The sequence below is a fragment of the Lepidochelys kempii genome, chromosome 13 (assembly GCF_965140285.1).
Source record: "Lepidochelys kempii isolate rLepKem1 chromosome 13, rLepKem1.hap1, whole genome shotgun sequence".
Lineage (NCBI taxonomy): Eukaryota > Metazoa > Chordata > Testudines > Cheloniidae > Lepidochelys > Lepidochelys kempii.
Window position 1 is genome coordinate 17,612,628 of NC_136392.1, and position 20,122 is coordinate 17,632,749.

Sequence of the window (20,122 nt, forward strand, 5' to 3'; positions counted from 1 at the left end):
TAGATAATTGCTTGCTAACTGCATTCAAAAATGAATTTTAAAAAACCATTTTGAACTCCTATAGGACCTTCTGTTTGATGGCAAATTCCTTACAAACTTTAGATGACCCTTGTGAGATACAGGTAGCAAAACTGAAGCCTAAAGTCACAATGAACAGACGCAGAGTATGGAAGTGAACACAGGTGCTTTTGCTCCCAGTCCTTTTCTCATTAAGACGCTTTTAGATCAGAGTCTCATACTTTGTAGCTTCTGTATGCCAAGCTCATTGCACATACCAGGGGCTTCTTGTATCCTACATTCTCCCATCCCCACAGTTCCAATTTGACACCCTTACATCCCACCTCCCCTCCAGTTCAGGGACATATGTAAATAGCCAAGAAGTTTATTAGTAGTTATTGTAGAAGTTACTGTAGTTTAAATTAATTTTCTTCTTTCTGCTTGGGAGATAAGGCAGAAAAGAACATTTAAAACTCTATTGGAATGATGGGCAGAGTTTAGATGGGGAATGTTGTTATACTGGAAGGTGTTGGTAGTTTCCATCAACCAGTTTTGTTCTATAAATAGTTACAAAGCTCATTAAAGTTGATGGGTGTGCTAACCAGATGCCAGGGACTGTATCTCCCCTCACACACACACACTTTCCTCCTCCTGGTTTTCCAATTTTTATCAAAATCAATAGGATTCTGTCTATTGATGCCTACAATATTCCCTAAAATTTTGGAAATGTGAGGAATGGTAGTCTAAAGTTATATTACATCCAGAGAAATACTATCAGGTTGAGTTTACGGCCCCATTTCACTCAGCCAAAAATTGACAGATTTCTGTAAGAAAAAGTTATGCAAGAAAGTAATTTTTTCAGGCAACTGATCTTTCTGGATTTCTTTAATGCCAAAATTATTAGAGGTGTTTCAGATAAGTTAAAGTGTGCAGGGGGAAAAAGAGCTCTTTTCCTCCGTGTAACATAATATTGCCAGTTAATAACCTTCTTGAATATTAGGTTAAAAAAGGTAGATACTATAAGTGATAAAAGTTATTGAATCATAGGTTTAATGTTTCCTGTACCTTTAGGTGATCCAGGGACAGTGAAGTTTTGGTTTTAGTTCCAGGGAGGGTATTTATGTTGGAGAAAGCCTAGGAAGAAAAAAATATGCAGTGTTAGTAATTTGCTTTGTGAAGCTACTGAAATATTTTAAGGTATTCTATAATTAACTGATCATTGCTAAAAATCATCATCAGGAGAAATGAAGAAACTTCTGAATATGAGGGCAAAAATGTCCAAAGTGTAGCTGAGAGTGAAGACTGCTTGGAAATTTAGGAACTGGTTTGCAGAAAAATGCTAACTCCACATATATTTTAAGTTTCTGAGGCTTGTTTTATAAGATGCCTTCAATATATGCCTTGTAAGTATTTAGGCTGTGAATTTCAGACGGGCCTAAGGGAGTTGGGTGCCTAACTCCCCATGGCCATTGAAAATCTCAGCCTTAGACAAGAACATACATAAACATTATATTCTCACTGACAGACTGTTTGCAAATGAGCTTCATTTTTTACCATGCAGAACTACAGCTTTATTTGCCAACCCTCCCCTTCCTGCTCCCCTTCCCTAATCCCAAGTGACCTCCCTTAGGGATGCCTACTGTACAGAGACTATATTGTCATAGTATACTGGCACAGCCCTGTAGTGTAAATGCAGCCTACACTAATGGAAGAGGTTTTTCCGTCAGTATTCGAGGAACACCACCTCCATGAGCTACAGCAGCTACGCTGATGGAAGCATTCTTTCATCAATTTATCTGCGTCTAGGATGGGGTTTAGGTCAGAATACCTATATTGGTCAGGGGTGTGTTCCCTCCCCATCCCTGACTGATATAGCTATGTCAAACTACTTTTAAGTGTAGACCAAGCCTTACACTTGGAGGAATGGCTGGAATCATGGAGTCCATCAATCCTGCTCTTCGCCTGGCTGTAAGGCAGGGGTCCCCAATGTGGTGCTTGTGGGTGCAATGGCACCCGCCAGGGCAGTTGTATGCGCCTGCAGGACACTGCACCTCCAAAATGTCGCTGCCGAAGAACCACCCACCGAAATGCTGCCGAGAAGTGTTGCCGTTTCTCGGCGGTGATGCTTCTTGCCACTGCCACTTCTCGGCGGCATTTCAGCGACGGGGTGTCTGGCGCCCGCCACAATCTTCTGGGAACAGGAATATGCTATTCCCACAGAAAGGTTGGGGACCACTGCTATAAGGGTTACTTAAGAATATGATGTACCCGCTCCACAGCGAGGCCTGATCTCACTGCCATGTGACTGAACACTGGAGGACTAAGATCAGATAAGGGAACAGAATTTACGTCTCCTCCACAGAAACAATGCATTGCATTGCACTAAGCAGAGAAACAGATATCAGACAGCCTAATTCAAAAATTGATTTTTGCAACCATCTTTAAAAGTTACAGTAACAGCTGTGCACATAGTATTATCAGTTAACACACTGACACTAGCATTGTGTTGCAGAATTTTTATAAAGTATGGTTAAGTAGAAAAAGTTTAACAACTATGAATCAAACTCTGCAGCCCTTACTTACTACAAGGTGAGTTTTATCTGTCTATTGACTATCAGGGCCCAGGTCAGGCCCCTTAATATTTCTGATTGACTTCTTGTGCTATATATTGATATTATACGGTAGAAATAGGAAAAGTAGAAAGCAGAGGTAATAGATAAACTGATGAGTAGAAGTTCCCTAAAGAGATAATGCCTACATATTTTGTTAAAGGTTTTAAACTTATGTAACATTAAAGCAATAATTTCAATGTTCAAACTTGGTCATATCTCATGTATTAAAAATTATGTAGTTAAATGCCAGGTGGTTTTTTTTTTTTAAATAAAGAAAAATGCTTTCAGTACTAAGATCAAGTCAGTCACTTGCAACTCCCATTTAGACTAATCCTACTCAACACATTTATGGGGTTTTTTTTTGGACAGACATTACACAGCATGCCCACAGTTTTACCTCTGGGGTCTTGAAAATGAAAATTTGTTTCCTACTCAGTTATTTCCTACTATTTTATCAGAGAAGGTGGATGGTCTCTCGGCACTGCAATGATTTTTAGTTTTGGCTTATGTCAAAAAATAAGTCCCAAAGTAGCGTTTCAGTCCCTAGCATAAAAGTCTTATAACTATCTTGCTAGAGCCAAAACTTTAAAGATAGGTTTAAGTTCCTCTCTCTCCATAGGATTTTCACCTGAATAGTACAAAAAAAGAGAAAAGTACTCCTCTGTTGCAGCAGTATAGCCTCCGAGAATGTATTTTCCAAAATGATTGTAACCATTTTCAATAGCTGGATATTTCTTAAATGCTTGGACTTGTTGTCCTTTTAATGCCCTTCTCACTGTTCTATAAGTGATGTTCCTCATAAAATCCAAATGCTACCATCCCAGAATACTGTGTGAAGCAGTTCAAGGACACGCATCAAGTATTAAATTTAAAATTTTATTTAAAAAGTAACTGACCACATGAAGGTTTGACCTTCAGTCCACACATCATATGTAGTTTTTAGTATAATGTACTGTGTCGAGTTGTAAACCAAGTGGGACAGGGACAATTTCTTCTGTACTTATGACACAAAGCAGTATACAATAGAAGACTGAAAAAAGAAAAGATGACAAAAGGGCTGTGCAATAAATAGCAGCTGACAAGGAATTCTCAATCTACACAAATGAAAACTGTACAAAACATACTAACATTTCTAGCCACCTTTTTTAGATGAACAAATCCAGTTTATTCTACACTTTGGATATTTTGTAAAAAACTAATCAGAAAAATGTTAGATAAATAATACAATATCTTACAGACCCCATCACACTAAATTGAGTTGTTATAGTCCTATTCCCCAGAGATATTTAAAAACTAAAGGAATTCTTCAATCACCATAAATATAACAAAAGCCAGTATATTATTAACATCTGCCACCTGTGCAGTGACAATCTTCAGAGTGACCTATCACAAGGTAGTAGAATAATTACTAGGGCAAGTTTATGACGTTTAACATCTAATTGATGGATAAGTATTTTCAGAATGATTTTTAAACAAATAAGAGGTTGTAGAAATGTATTTGTCTATTTTTTAGTTCTTAATTTCAAATGACTAACACAAAACCAACATGGCATCATGTTGATATTATTAAGTGTCCTCCAATTTGTGTTTAATATCCTCTCCATTATCATACTTGTCTAATAGATTGTAAATCAAAAGCTTGTAATTATAAAGAACATAAATCTACTAGAAGTTAGCTGAAACTGGCATGTTCCTAGAAACCCATTTCTGAATCTGTGTGTCCTTTCTTTGAAAGGGGTAGTTACTTTTCTTCTAATTTTAAATATGGCATTGGTTTTCAGAAACTAAGTGGGGGAGTAAAAATAGTAACTGATTAATAAGGCACAGCAAAGCGACTATTATGTGCTACTGTACTCAGCTAAAACTAAAGAAAAGTCTAAAAATATGAGTTATGCTGTAGACAGAATAATTTCTTCTAATCATCAACATATTCCTGTTCAGGGGTATAAAAGGGAAGATGGAAGCTTTTATAAAATGAAATATGCAGAACTTCAGTTCAAGATCAGGAATAGTGGTGTTTTTGCCCATTAATACAAAAGACAAATTGAACTTAGGTTTAAATAAATCTCATATGCATCTTAGGCACTTACATGGCCCCCATTATAACAGTACCTACCTGCCTCACAATCTTTCACAATGTCCCTGTGAAATACAGAGTGCTATTATCTCATTTTATAGATGAGAAACAGAGTGGCTAAGTGACTTGCCCAAGGTCTCAGAGAAAGTCTGCAGTGCAGCAGGGTTTTGGTGACATCTGCAATTTTGAAGAAATGGTTTTCATATCACATTCTTTATGAATTATTACTCTACACTCACCATACAAAAAACTGAAACTTGCAATCAGACACCTCTGAAACCTCAGTAGAAATAGTGGTGGTGATTAACGGAAGCCCAAAAACTCAGGTCTTGAAAAATTTACATGACATCCACATAACTACAATACTACATCTACCAGCCTACCCCAATCAGTGAGAACAACTTCCTACAAAACCACTGAGAAGAGGAAGGGTGTGGGAATTCATACAAAGTGCTGTTCCTGAACCCTGCTCAAAGCTTCCATCTCTTATTAAATGAATATTTAATGCCATGAAAAATTACAAAAGTTTTGTCAATGTGTATGAAACTACTCTTGGGTCTGTCAGAGACCTGTACAATATATTTGACGTGCTCAAGATGCAGAAGTGGGATGTTTGGGAATTTATTCAACGTCCACTTGTTGTTATTGCCCATTTTTAACTTGATGGCTGGTGGCTACCAAGAAAGATGCTATTATTGTCTCCAATATCAGCCTCTGGCTAGTAAGCGTAATACATATCAAACCCCTTCCCCGCCACCATCTCAAGTTTCCTGACTGTATGGAAGGATCCATACTTTAGATCTCCTCCAGACTCCGTACTGCAGTGACCAGGGGCATTGTCATTCTATCCTTCACTCAGCTTCCACTTCTGTTTTCTTCTTCTCTGTGAATAGTTCCAGCATCCTGCCTGTTCATAACTTTTTTAAGTAGCAGTGATGAAGGCAAAGACATCATCATTGTCAGTTTCACTAATACTAGTTAGAATCCCATGACAACAGTGAAACCAATTAAGTCTTCTGTCTGCAGACCTAGGAAGACAGAACCACACTACAAAGTGTGAATTTTCCTTACTATTATAAAAGCTACACACTTTCTTAAACATGGAAGGTTAAATACTGCAGGAACTGATGGCTTAGCTGCCTCTGCTCCTTTCCAGTCTTCCCCTATACCACATCATTATTGGAACTTCAAGTCCAAATTTCCACAAACTATAATAGCTCTGTAGAGTTGGGTCATTTTACAAAATACTCCATGATAACCCATATCAAGGTATGTTTTCATTTAAGTAGCACAGCTGCAGCTATGTTGCTGTAGCAGAGACACTTACTACAGGAACAAAAGGGTTTTTTCCTCTCGCTGTAGAGGGGGTAGCTAAGTCAACGGAAGAATTCTTTTGTTGGCCTAATTGCATCTACAGTGAGGGGGTTGGCCTAACTGGGTCAAATTTTCTCACAGCCCTGAGCAATGTAGGTACATGGACCCAAGTTTTAGGTGTAAACCAGGCCTCAGTGACAGTGACTTGATAACCTACAGTATGAAGCAGCTCTGATGTGGCTGACTATTTAACTTTTATAATTAGTGTTAAAATAGAATAGCCGAATATTTGTTATTGAAAGGTTTAAATAGCTGCCACAAAAAAGGCACTTGCCCCTTATTTTCTATCAATTACAGGAAAAAATGAGTTATCAGAATGCAAAAACACACTAGCTGAGCCAGATCATGTTCCTGGACAAACTTTCTATAAACCACAAACATGTTCCTCTTATAAGATCTTGATTAGCCAAGGAATCTCTCTAATATTTGTGGCACTATAAGATGAGGCGCAAAATAATTCACAGGGCTGATAATTTACATGGTGCTTCACAAATACAGATAAGACACTCCAGGAGAGAGTATATGGATTAATGATAAAAAAAGGAAGCACGTGATGAAAAGCCTGAAGAGGGGGATTTTAAACAGTGATCTGAAGGAGAAGCAGGAGCAACACCGTGGTTTAAAAACACAAAACCAAGAGCAGAAAAAGATGTAATTAAGGCAAAGAACTGAGATAACATGTAAGCCTTTAAATGCTAACAGTTTCCACTATCACAAAAATATTTTAAATGAAACTTTATTTTTCGAAAACATTACATGGTTTGAAAATACACACTCAAGGCTAATGATTGTAGAAAATACACACTCAAGGCCAATTGTAAAGTTATCAAAAATACCACACAGGTCTTCTTTATTGGTCCAGTCCACTAAAATAACCAAAACACATACATGCCGTGTAAATATCAACATCTTCATGTTTAAGAGAAGTTGTCAATGCAACTGTTGAAAGTATTGTTATAACAGGCAAAATGAACTCCCCTTTTTGGAATTATAAATGTGTAAAAACAGTCAAACCACTTTCACGATATCTAGATTTACCAAGACAGATTATTAGATGGGGCTTTAAAAACCCAGACACCTGCAGAGTAGCATTTATATTATTTAGTGACACCAAAGGTATAGGCAGCCCATTTTTTCAATTTACCTCTGATCCAGTAATTACATTAGCACAATTGCACAGATGTAGGTAAGTCTATGGACAGACTAACTTCTACACAGATTGACTTACAGATGTCCACACAACAAAATGTTTAAAGATATGAAAGACTTTCAAGAAGTCTGGCTGTTGCTATTTATTTTAGTGTGGTTTATTTCATTTATTTACACTTATACACAGTACAGAGTTTTATTTTGTTAAAATTAAATTCTACAACCCAATATGGATTTTGGACAGGAAAGTGTGAAAGTATGTATGTAGAAGGGGTGGGAGAAATCAACTATACAGGATATGTCTACACTAAAGTTTTTTAACCTTGTTAATGGATTGCCAATTAACTTGAAATAGTTAACACTTTTGTAAAGGCTAGTCTGAACACTACCCAAATGCTTGTGTTTTTTCTTAGCCAATTCCTTGACCAGCTAACACATGTTAAAACTACAACTTGTCTAATCTATGCTATGATGTTATCATCATCATTAACATGTTAAAAATATAGCTTTCCCCCCTTAGTATGAACATTGCTACAAGGTACTGTAGTTGCATGTTAAAGTAAGAATTATAAGAATTTTAAATAAAACTCAGAAGACCTTCGTATATTTATTTTATAAACTTATTACCCAAGCAGTGGATGAAGGATTATATTGTTGGTGTGGCATTTTTATTTGTGTGTGTCACTGATCCTAACCTACTCACTGACATATACCACGTTCTTCCTCCTCTTTAACCGGCCAAAACAAATATAAGACTGTCATCTATGTATCAAGTTAAGATATTGCCTATTGGGGCTCTAACACAATGGGGCAGCAGGTGTGAACTAGCCAAATGCACCTGTCCCACAGGCTCTAAAACGGGCAGCGGGGAAACATCTTGCAAAGGAACCTGTTGCTGTTCCATCTACCAAAAGATTGCCAAAAGATGTCACGACGGGAAAATGGGGGTGGCTGATGCTGTAGCTGTCAGCCGCCCTGGTGCTACGGGGGGTGAGTGGGAAGGAGGGAACCTGGCGCTTCAGCTACCACCTGCCTATACACCTGGGGGTCGGTGTCTCCGACAGGGCGGCGAGTCCCAGCCCGCGCGGCCTGCTCCCCCTCAGCAGCCTCAGCCAGAGCCCGCTCTGTAACCTGAGCCAGTCCCCCACCTCCCCCTACACCAGGCCGGGCCGACTCCCCCCAGGGCCCGCCTGCCGCTGCCCGTGAGGACGGGGCACCGATTCATCCTTAGGAAGCGGGAGGCGAAGGGGAACCCGGCCCCTGCCCGAGTTGGCGGCACTACGACCTACCGAGCACCGACTCCCATCCCCGCCAATCAGGGCCCCCCGCTGCCGGCCTCGCACACCCCACAGATGGAGACAGCAAAGCGGCCGCTGCCCCACTAGGCCCCGCCGCCGCCCCCCCCCGTGGGGAATCCGGAGCCGTCCCCCTCTCACCTGGCTGCCTGGGCTGCGGCTCCCGGGCCGGCTGGTACTGCGGGCGGGCGGGCAGGCGGGCGTCTCAGTCCATTGGCCGGGTCCCGAGGCGGGGAGGGGGTCTGGGAAGGGGGGGCGAATCGCAGTGGCGGAGGGAGGCGGCGGACACAGGGCAAACACTAAAGAGAATGAACGCCGGGGGCAGGTCCGGCCGGGGAGGAAGTGACGGTACCGCGCCTGAGGAGAGAGCGAGCCAATCGGAGTGGCCACAACACCTTATAGCACCCGCCCATCGTAGCACTCGCAGCCAATCCGCCCGCGCACCGGCTCGAAGCCCGGCCCTTATCCCGGACCGCAGCTCCCGGCATGCACTGCTCACTGAGACAGCCTCACCTCCAAGGGGACTACAGCTCCCGGCATGCATCGCTCACCCCGACCGCCGGATCGCCAAGGGGCCTACAGCTCCCGGCATGCTTGGCTTCGCTTGGGCACTCGCAGTTGAGGGAGACTTGAACTTGGTGAAACTTTCCCACGCAACCAGCCCAAGACGGGCCCTGGGCTGACTTTAGGCCGGAGACCATTCAGCATACGGGGCCTGAAGCCTCGCTCTAGGTTGAGACAGCCCCTGGTTGCTGTTGGGGGTGGGGGAGGCTTATCCTACTGGCCCATGATGTGGGAGGAGGAGGGAGAAGAGACGCTGCTGCAATGTTTGTGGTGTACGTGGAGTCGTTCCGGCCCTTCCCCCACATTTGGGCCCTTCTTTCAGGTGGCGAGGAACGCCCCCCCCCCCCCCCCCGCCGGCACTAGGTGAGAAGGCAAGAAGATGAGGTTTGTGTGTAGGGTGGAGCAACAGCAGGGCCACTTGAGTTCCAGTTGTGGGCAAACCAGAGGGCCAGCCGCTCTTGGCTAGGTGAGGCAAAGCATCACAGGGGTGTGAGGGGGCTCCCAGGGTGTATTGTGTTTGTTTGAGAACACAAGAACAGCCATACTCCATCAGACCGAAGGTCCATCTAGCCCAGTATCCTGTCTTCCAACAGTGGCCAATGTCCGGTGACCCAGAGAGAACAGGCAATCATCAACTGATCCATCCCCTGTCGCCTATTCCTAGCGTCTGGTGAACAGAAGCTAGGGATACTATGGCTGCCCATGCTGTCTAATAGCTACTGATGGACCTATCCTCCCTGAATTTATCTAGTTCTTTTTTGAACCCTCTTATAGTCTTGGCTTTCACGTCATCCTCAGGCAAGGATTTCCACAGGTTGACTATGCATTGTGAGAAAAAATACTTCATTGTGGTTGTTTAAAACCTGCTGCCTATTCCTGCCTGGGCCAGGAACGGTACAACTACGTTGAATGTGAAGACGAGGTCATAGGCCTCCTGTCAACTACAGCAGTGGAGCGAATGTTGACTAGTGCATAAGGGAGCGGTAGTTCCAAGGTGGCAGTGTAGTGGGAGCTGTAGTCTCTTTCTTTGATCTAAATGGAACATTGCATAGTAGGAGGTGTAGTTAGTCCACCCCTAATCTCTAGCTTATAAAGGCAGCATGGGCGTCAGCTACTCTATTTAACCCAAGTGAGGTATAGGCCCCCTACCAGTTCCCAGACATAGTAGGTGCTCACTTTCCCCAGAGTAGAGCTGTAAAAAACAACAAGGAGTCCAGGGGCATCTTTCAACCTAACATTTATTTGGGCATAAGCTTTCGTGGGTAAAACCGCACTTCTTCAGATACATGGTGTGAAAATTACACACACACACACACACATGCTGCATCTGTAATTTTCACACCATGCATCTGAAGAAGTGGGGTTTTTACCCATGAAAGCTTATGCCCAAATAAATCTGTTAATCTTTGAAGTGGCACCTGCCTCCTTGTTTTTGTGGATATAAACTAACATGGCTACTCCTTGATACCTGGCAGCTGTAGTCCAGTGACTCTCAACCTTTCCAGACTACTATACCTCTTTCAGGAGTCTAACTTGTCTTATGTACCCCCCAAATTTTACCTGACTTAAAACTACTTGCTTACAAAGTCAGACATAAAAATACAGAAGTGTTACAGTACACTATTAGGTTTCAGAGTAACAGCCGTGTTAGTCTGTATTCGCAAAAAGAAAAGGAGGACTTGTGAGCTGTAGCTCACGAAAGCTCATGCTCAAATAAATTAGTTAGTCTCTAAGGTGCTACAAGTACTCCTTTTCTTTTTGCGACTACACTATTACTGACAAATTACTTAAATTTCTTATTTTTACCATATAATTACAAAATAAATTAATTGGAATATAAATATTGTGTTACATTTCTGTGTATAGAAAAGTATAAACAAGTCTTTGTATGAAATTTCAGTTTGTATGGACTTTGCTAGTGTTTTTTCTGTAGCCTGTTAAACTAGGCAAGTATCTGGATGAGTTGATGTACCCTCAAGGCTACATGTAGCCTTGGTTAGGAATCTCTGCCATAGTCCATAGCTAGGAAGAGAGTTTATGTCCTAGACCAAGTTTCACATACTCCAGAGTGATTTTTAATCTGTTTAGTTTGAATTACTCACTGTACCATTTAGCATCAACAAGGGCCCTGAGAAGGGAGATGAGATTGTAAACTCTGCACAGAAGGAAGTAGCATTTTGGGTTTGTTTTAATTGTTATTATACATAGCCCACAACAGCATCCTGGTCTACCAGTAGCAACCCTTTATACTATTTGTAATACAAATAATTAATTAGTTTAAAACTGTTTAACATCCTTAGATAGAAGGAAATATTGCAATTACGTGGGTGTTAGGGCACAGGTTTAAGGCCAAACAACCCAACATTGTGTTCCAGTTCCTGTCCTGCTGAACTTTATACCTTTTTTTTCCCAAATAAAACAGTTCATACTTAGAAAGCTGCTATTGTATACTTCAAGAGAATGAAAAACTGCAATAAAGAAAAATACAGAATTTAACAGGTCCCTGCTGAGGAGTTTTAGGGATTGGAGAGTTTTAAGTATTGACTTTGAAATAGCAGCCAGTGTGTTATACACTCTGACTACAGAGCTTCTGCCTCAAAGAGCATACAGTCTTATATACACACACACACACACAAAGGGTAGAATATTAAAAAATAAGGCCTATCAGTTTATGGAAACTTCTTTTTCTCTGCTTATTCAGTATTTGAAGTTGAGGGCCATCATCATCATTAGCTTTTAGCATGTTTAAGATTGTGGACTGCTGTTCTGTAAGAAGTCTTGCTTTAAAACGATTTTACTGTTCTGCTGTATAAGTAAGGAATGTATGGCACACTGCCAAATAAAAAACGCCTGTACCAAATGGGTCGAATGGTCAAAAGGGAAGTGAAGAAACCAAAAGGTGCCAACCTAATTATCAGAATTGCTCTGATGGCTGAAGCAGCAGCAAATTAACAACCCTAAAGCAAAGGCATATGCTCCCAATAATAAAAATAAATAGTAAAACCAAAAAAGGGAATAAAAAAACCCAGCAACTCCCAGTAACGACCCATAATAATGCTGATTGAAAGCAACCTTAACTGTTGCCTTTTAACAACCTCAGCATAACACAGCAAGGCTCAAACTTGCATGGCAACTTATTACTATAAAAAAAGGGTGGATTACCATGGGACTTTCAGTTCGTTCTGCATTGACATCAGCTTCGGACGTGTCAGACAGAGACCCGGCTCTGCCCTCTCCCTTGTGTGTAGTTTCAGCTGGCCACTGGAATTGACCAAGCAATGCTAAGAACTTGTAACTATAAGATCCAGCTGCAGAACATTTGGCTGATGTGTGTGTGTGTGTGTATGCTAATTTTAATGTTTAAATTGTACTTTCAATAAATGTGGCGTATTGCCTTATCCCCTAAAAAATTTCTGTGTGTTTATGAGCATAAGATTTTTGGTGGAGAATAGTGGAGGGGGAACATGGTGATACACCATGCTTGTTTTAAAGTTTTGCCTACAGTAAAATAAAATTCATCAATCATTGTAGAAGTTGGTGTGCACACCCTCAGTCGTAGCGAGCTGAGTAAATAGGCTCAGAAGAATTTAAAGTTTCTCGCTCTAACCCAAGCACCGGAGTAAACCCTGAAGTGTATAGGAGCGTCAGGCGGTATTTCCTGCATTCCTTGTGCAAGACCGAGCTCTGAAGAATATAGGAGCGTGGGCAAATAGTGGTACACAAGGCCATAGCATGTAAATTGGCACCTTCATATAAATGTTTAAAAGAAAACAATCTAAAGATGATGCCTCCAAGGAAGGACTGGGATCACTGTGTTTTGTTCATGAGATTACTCCTTTTAAACAAATCTTGCAAAAATACAGGCATAGGCCATGGACCGAACAGGTACTGGCAAATGTCCACACTATTTCGGATCTAGAAGATAAATTTGCCAAATATATACAGGTATATAAACCTTCGACCCCAGCAAAGAGAGATTTGGCAGCAATTTGGCTATAATGGGAGGCAAGCAATGAGTCACATCTCTGTCTGGCTGCTTGCTGAGAGGAGAATGCATCCCTGTAGAAGAAGTTTTCCCAAGCAGAAAAAAAGATCAAGAAATGAACAGGAATACAGAGTCAGATTCCCATCGGGACACATTTAGAGAAGGGAAACAAAGGGAAAAGTTAGCAGACCAGGTTGGGAAAAAGAATAAGAAAAAAAAAGAATTAAGTATTACAAGAAATGGTTACAAAATTAACCTTAAAACAAGGCAGAGCCTCTGTCAATCATAATTGCTCTGAACCCATTAAACACCTTAAGCAAAAATTGGAATTTGCAACCCGCCAACTAGCAGCGGTAACGGCAGGAAAATGGGTTGACAGCCCGCAAGATGGCACCTCTACCTGGGATAAACCATGGGGTCCTGATGAAGTATGGGACGGAAATATTTGGAACAATTCTAAAAGGACAGGACTTAAAAACCCTGTCACAGCCATGAAACAAACTGCGACCACCAGAGTAAGAGACCGGGGGGACCAAGCACTATCACCACCACCACGACTGTATCCGCCTCCAATCTCCAAGCCATGTCAAAATGGTTAGAACCCCTAACTCAGAATTTTTTTTCTAAATGAAGTTTAAATGAGCTCCAACTTGCAAGTCCAGAGAGTCTAGAAGCAACCCAAGTGCAGCACCTAATAAGTATCTGTACTGCACTTGAAATTCAGGGTGTGTGTGTGTGGGGGGTCATTAACAGAATAGTATGTGCAGTGGACACAAATCTCATAGTGCTACTGACAGCTTTTGGGGAACAGATGGCTGCTGCCACTTAATGGCACAAGCGATAGTAATGGCCCAAGAGCCCAATGAGATAAGCATACTATATCCTTTGAACCTAAACACCACATATAGAAGGAATTCAAAAATATGAAGCATGGTTGTGGCCTAGACAGCTATTTCCTATTTGTTTAATTTGCATATATGGTTTCATTTTGCACAAATAGTAGCCCATTTCCCTCCCCCAGCCCCCAAATCCCATCTGCCTATAACCATCACTAACAAACTTAGTTTTGTTTTGCATACTTGTGACACAAATTGTACCCACTTGACTCTGAAATTAACACCTGGAGTAAATGTTCTTATTAAATACTGGTACTCTGGCAGACAAAAACAAGGTACGAGTCTTTTGATTTTACAGATTCCAAGCAGAACACCACTATTTGAAAATTTACTTTTCTGTAAAACATGGCAAGAGTCTACAACCTTTCATAACCTTAGATTTGCCATAATACGTTGAGCCATTAAATCCAACGTCATCCTTCCCAAAATAGCCTTCAGGTGTTCCAAAAGGAAGGCAAAAAACCAGCAGCATTACGCAGCGGACCAGTTGTGCAAGGTTGTACTGGAAGCTTTTTTTCTTAAGCCACTGTAAAATCAAACTTACAATCAGAATGCTGCATGAGATTTAACCATCACTACCAAATGTTATGCATAATCACTAATACCTCTAGGAGGCTAAGCTTTCCTCAATCTGTAAGTCTTTTGGGAGTGGTTAAGAAGCAGCCAACTGCAGATTTTTATAATAAAAACAAACATAAAATGATTGCAAAATTATGGTTTGATGCCAAAACTAATCTTTATAGTCTTTTTCTGGAAGGGAAAATGCCAGCTAGATCAGGTCAATCTGTTTTGCCAGAGAAAGGTGTTGGGAGGAATTTTCTATTCAGAAATATTTATTTTCTTAATACATCAGATAACAAAATACCCGCATTCAAAAGTTACAATGTAACATTTAAGGCCCTGTATTATTTAAATCCTTCACTAAACTAAAATTAGTTATTTTTGCCTCTGTTTTGCTGGTAAATTGAAAAAACCCTTGCAGGCAGTCTGCATCATTCAACCGTGTGTAAATAGCTTAGTTATAAAGTGTAAAGGATTCCGTATAGGAATAAATAATTCAGCTACAAGCCCTTCATCAAACAAATAGATGTGGCATTTTCCATACATTACCCAATTCTATATTATTCTGAGGATGCTTTTCAAATAAACCATAAGGAAAATATATTGTACAGCTTCAAGTACAGTGACAAGATGGCCTTTAAAAGATCATTTGCCAAAATTAAAATATTAGACATCCATCCCATGGTGTACTTAAATACCAGTTCCTATCCTATCCGGATCTGTTGTATAGTAATTGCTGTGTGCTGTAAAGATACCTTTGGTATTCCATCCCAGAGATGGTTGCAGTTCAGCAATGTGTGAAATTATAAGAGTTACCTACTTATTAGTTATTGTGAGACTTAAAGGTGACCTACAAAAGAAAAAGCAATTGTGTGCACTTTTTGGGGGATAGAGGAGGCTGGTTTATGATATAGGAGGGATGTAAATTTTTTCTGATTAAATTTTTATATTAGAAATTCAGATCTCATCTACATTGTTTTTCCCAAAAGACTATGGACATCTGAAGTAAAAATGTGGAAACTGAGGGGGGGAAAGGATGTGGAAGCCGATTACAAAAACTGAATCGAGTTTTAAACAAATAGCTGTGTAATCTGAAAGTCTGAGGCAACTGTTGGGAGAGGGCGTCATATCTAACAAGCCCGACTCTTCAACAGAGGGCTAAAGTAGCTCCAACTCCTCAAGTAAATAGGAGAGTATATTCCTAGAAAGGTAAAGCAAGCAGAAAAACTTATTTATAAGATACCAATCACAACTTCTTTATGCATCATTAAGCAGAAAAAATAGGGCACAGATCCATTTCTTTCATTTGCAGGTCACCGTAGTAGTTAATTGCTTATATAAAGCACTTTGATATCCTTGCAAGAAGGTACTGAGGAAATAGTACTGTAATCACATTAGTAAATACAATATTTTTGGGCAGATCATGAAGCAATCATTTGGAATTTACCATATAAAGTATTGTTGTAATTTTATCATGCAGTCATTTCTTTAGATACTTGCTTCAAAGTAGTCTAAATAATGACGTCACAAAATCAGATTGCACAATTCATTTTACGGTATTTGAATAATAAAAATTTTCACCAGGCAGTTAAACATGTGAACAATCTTTCTATTTTAGTTTCTATTTTAGCTAGTATGCATCAGGAACATCTCCACTCTCCCCTGCATTATAGTAAGCAGTAATACTGACTTCACCTTATTGATCATAAGGGATTTTAATTAAATGTAAGCACCAAAAGAAAACAAAACAGGTATTTTTCCCTTTTTTGCTGCATAATTGGGCTAAGAAATTGTTCAAAAAGATTTCCCCTCTCCCCCATTACAAATATTAGGTCTGGGACATCTTTTATGAGGGAGGACTCGCAGGATTATATCGCAAGATGGAAATCTGAGCAGTTGACAGACTAACAGTTTTGTTTTTGTTAACACCAATTTAATTTTTGACATACTCGAGAGAAAAAAAATCAAAAGATTCAGCATGCCTTCATCTGAGGTCTGAGAAAGCACATATACCTGTTTCCTGGTTGTCCTCGTGCAATGAATGTGGCAGCAAAAGCAGAGGAGACAAACCCTGTATTCCTACCATTTTGCAGGTAAAAACAAGTAGAACAAATGTTTGGAGGGAGAAAGTCAAGCTTTTTTATATAGATAATCCTTCCTGCATAATTAAAGTTAACTTAATTATTACTTTAAATCATCTTGCCATATAAGGTTCTCCTCTTACCCGAGATAGTAAAATCTTTCAAGCAAAGAACCTGTCTAGCTATTTTGTAAAGCATCATGCAAGTTAGTTATTTTAAAGGTTATTTTCTCATAACAGTGGTTTTCCACCTGTGGTCCGTGGACTTCTGGGGGTCCACAGACTATGTTTAAGGAGTCCACAAATGGTTGTCACTACCATAGAGCAGCAGTTTTCAACCTGTGTGCTGCGGACTCCTGGGGTGTCTAAGATTTGCAAAGGGTTCCACACCTCCATTTTAAACTTTTTAGGGGTCTGCAAATTAAAAAAAGGTTGAAAAATCACGATTCCTGGCCACTTCAATGGCGTAGGCTGACAGCTTGAACCATGCAGCTTTGGACAGACATGGGGAGAATGAACAACAATTTCTGTACACGTTTTAATTTTTAATCGAAGAATGACAACCTCTCAAGTACACTGTTAGTTTGATAAGCCAGGCAAGTTCCAAAAATCTTGCAAATTATGCTTCACACACCTTACATTAGCACTGTTGCATATGTGTGTGTGTATATATATGATTACACTATCTATCAAAGGCCTGCCTAGCACAATTTCTGATATAAGATTATTCTTCAAAATAGACTGCTTGGAAGTGAATATGATGCATGGTCCCTGGCTTTTGTCAGGCTATTGTTTAATTGCCAGGCGATAAAAAGGAAACAGTGTTGTGATTAAAGCCCAGAAGGGGAAATGAAGAGACCTGGGTTCTAATCCCAGCTGTGTTACAGACTCTCTGTTAGTCTTGGGCAAGTCACTTAATCTCTTTGTGCCTTAGTTTCTGCAGGAAACTTTGGGGAGAGGGAGGAGAAAAAAAAGGGCCATGGAGAATCAGTTATGTAAAGTGATTTGAGCCTTTTGGATGAAAGGTGTTACAGAAATAAAAGCATTAATATTTAAAACCATAAACAATCAAAGAGTCAGCAACACGTTGTGGTTTTAATACAACATAACTTTTATAGATTCCAAGGCCAGAAGGGACCATTGTTACCATCTTGTCTGACCTTCTGCATAATAGGCCATGGAACTTCCCCAAAATAATTCCTTAGGCATATATTTTAGAAAAATATCCCATCTTGAAAGATCCCACATTTAAAAACGGTCAGTGATGGAGAATCCACCACAATCCTTGGTAAGTTGTTCCATTGGTTAATTACTCTCATGTTTAAAAATTTACACCTTATTTCCCATCTGAATTTGTCTAGCTTCAGCTTCCAGCCATTGGATCATATATCTTCCTCTGCTAGATTGAAGAGTCCATTATTAAATATTTGTTGCTAATGTAGGTATTTATAGACTATAATTGTCACCCCTTAAACATTCCTCTTTGTTAACATAAATAGATTGAGCTGCTTGAGTCTATCACTATAAAGCACATTTTCCTATCCTGTAATAATTCTCGTGGCTCTTTTCTGAGCCCTCTCCAGTCTATCAACATCCTTCTTGAATTGTTGACACCAGAACTGGACACAGTATTCCAGCAGTGGTCACACCAGTGCCAAATACAGAAGTAAAATAATCTCTGCTCCAATTTGTGATTCCCATTTATGCCTCTAAGGATTGCATCCGCCCTTTGGGCTTTGGTCTCAAAAAAAAAAAAAAGTTACAAAACAAATAACCAGACAATCTAGAAAATTCTAGAAGTAGACATAACTCAGATTTGTTGAAGCATAGGGATTACCAGATCGAATCAGTGTTCCATCTATTCCAATATATTTACCATTTTCTTTACTAAGTGCACACTTCTTCAAATTGGACTTCTCAAAATTAAAGCACACAGCTCCTAAAAAAAAAAAAAAGCCATCCCCACATGCAATACTCCTTCTGGGAAGGTGAATGGAGGCAGCTCACATAACACCTGGTAGTCACATTGTTTATGCATCATTAGCACTTAGGGTGTGTCTACACTACGAAATTAGGTCGAATTTATAGAAGTCGGTTTTTTAGAAATTGTTTTTATATATTCGAGTGTGTGTATCCCCACAGAAAATGCTCTAAGTGCATTAACTCGGCGGAGTGCTTCCACAATACCGAGGCAAGCGTCGACTTCCGGAGTGTTGCACTGTGGGTAGCTATCCCACAGTTCCCGCAGTCTCCGCTGCCCATTGGAATTCTGAGTTGAGATCCCAATGCCTGATGGGGCTAAAACATTGTTGCGGGTGGTTCTGGATACATATTGTCAGGCCCCCGTTCCCTCCCTTCCTCCGTGAAAGCAGCAGCAGCAAATAGTTTCAAGCTTTTTTTCCTGAGTTACCTGTGCAGACGCCATACCATGGCAAGCATGGAGCCCGCTCAGGTAACCGTCACCGTATGTCTCCTGGGTGCTGGCAGACGTCGTACTGCATTGCTACACAGCAGCAGCAACCCCTTGCCTTGTGGCAGCAGAGGGTGCAGTAGGACTGGTAGGCATCATCGTCATGTCCGAGGTGCTCCTGGTCATGTTGGCCAGGAGTGCCCAGGCAGACATGGGTGCAGGGACTACATTAGAAGTGACTTGACCAGGTCATTCTCTTTAGTCCTGCAATCAGTCCTATTGAACCATCTTATGGTGAGCAGGCAGGCGATACGGATTGCTAGCAGTCCTATTGTACCATCTTCTGCCGGGCAGGCAAGAGATGAGGATGGCTAGCAGTCCTACTGCACCATCTTCTACCGAGCAGCCATGAGATGTGGATGGCTTGCAGTCCTTCTGCACCGTCTGCTGCCAGCCAAAGATGTAAAAGATAGATGGAGTAGATCAAAACAAGAAATAGACCAGATTTGTTTTGTACTCATTTGCTTCCCCCCGTCCCCCATCTAGGGGACTCATTCCTCTAGGTCACACTGCAGTCACTCACAGAGAAGGTGCAGCGAGGTAAATCTAGCCACGTATTAATCAGAGGTCAGACCAACCTGCTTGTTCCAATAAGAACAATTACTTAGGTGCACTATTTCTTATTGGAACCCTCCGAGAAGTCCTGCCTGAAATACTCATTGATATAAAGCCACCCCCTTTGTTGACCTTAATTCCCTGTAAGCCATGTCGTCAGTCGCCCCTCCCTCCGTCAGAGCAACGACAGACAATCGTTCCGTGCCTTTTTTCTGTGCGACGCCATACCAAGGCAAGCATGGAGGCCGCTCAGCTCACTTTGGCAATTAGGAGCACATTAAACACCACACGCATTATCCAGCAGTATATGCAGCACCACAACCTGGCAAAGCAAAACTGGGCAAGTAGGCGACGTCAGCACGGTCACATGAGTGATCAGGACATGTACACAGATTTCTCTGAAAGCATGGGCCCTGCCAATGCATGCATCATGGTGCTAATGGGGCAGGTTCATGCTGTGGAACACCAATTCTGGGCTCGGGAAACAAGCACAGACTGGTGGGACCG

General features: G+C 40.9%; 1 protein-coding gene across 5 annotated transcripts in view; it reads right to left on the minus strand.

Moving 5' to 3' along the window:
* Positions 1-8,814, minus strand: part of STAU1 (staufen double-stranded RNA binding protein 1) — a 52,755-nt gene extending 43,941 nt beyond the window's left edge. For 3 of the 5 annotated variants that reach the window (XM_073309472.2, XM_073309476.2, XM_073309471.2), the window contains exons 1-2: positions 8,646-8,814; positions 1,063-1,131 (exon numbers count right to left, since the gene is read on the minus strand). The gene's annotated coding sequence lies outside the window, so the exon portion shown is untranslated. The remainder of the gene's footprint in view (positions 1-1,062; positions 1,132-8,645) is intronic. The other 2 variants (XM_073309474.2, XM_073309473.2) reach the window with 1 other exon arrangement.
* Positions 8,815-20,122: the final 11,308 nt, after the last annotated feature.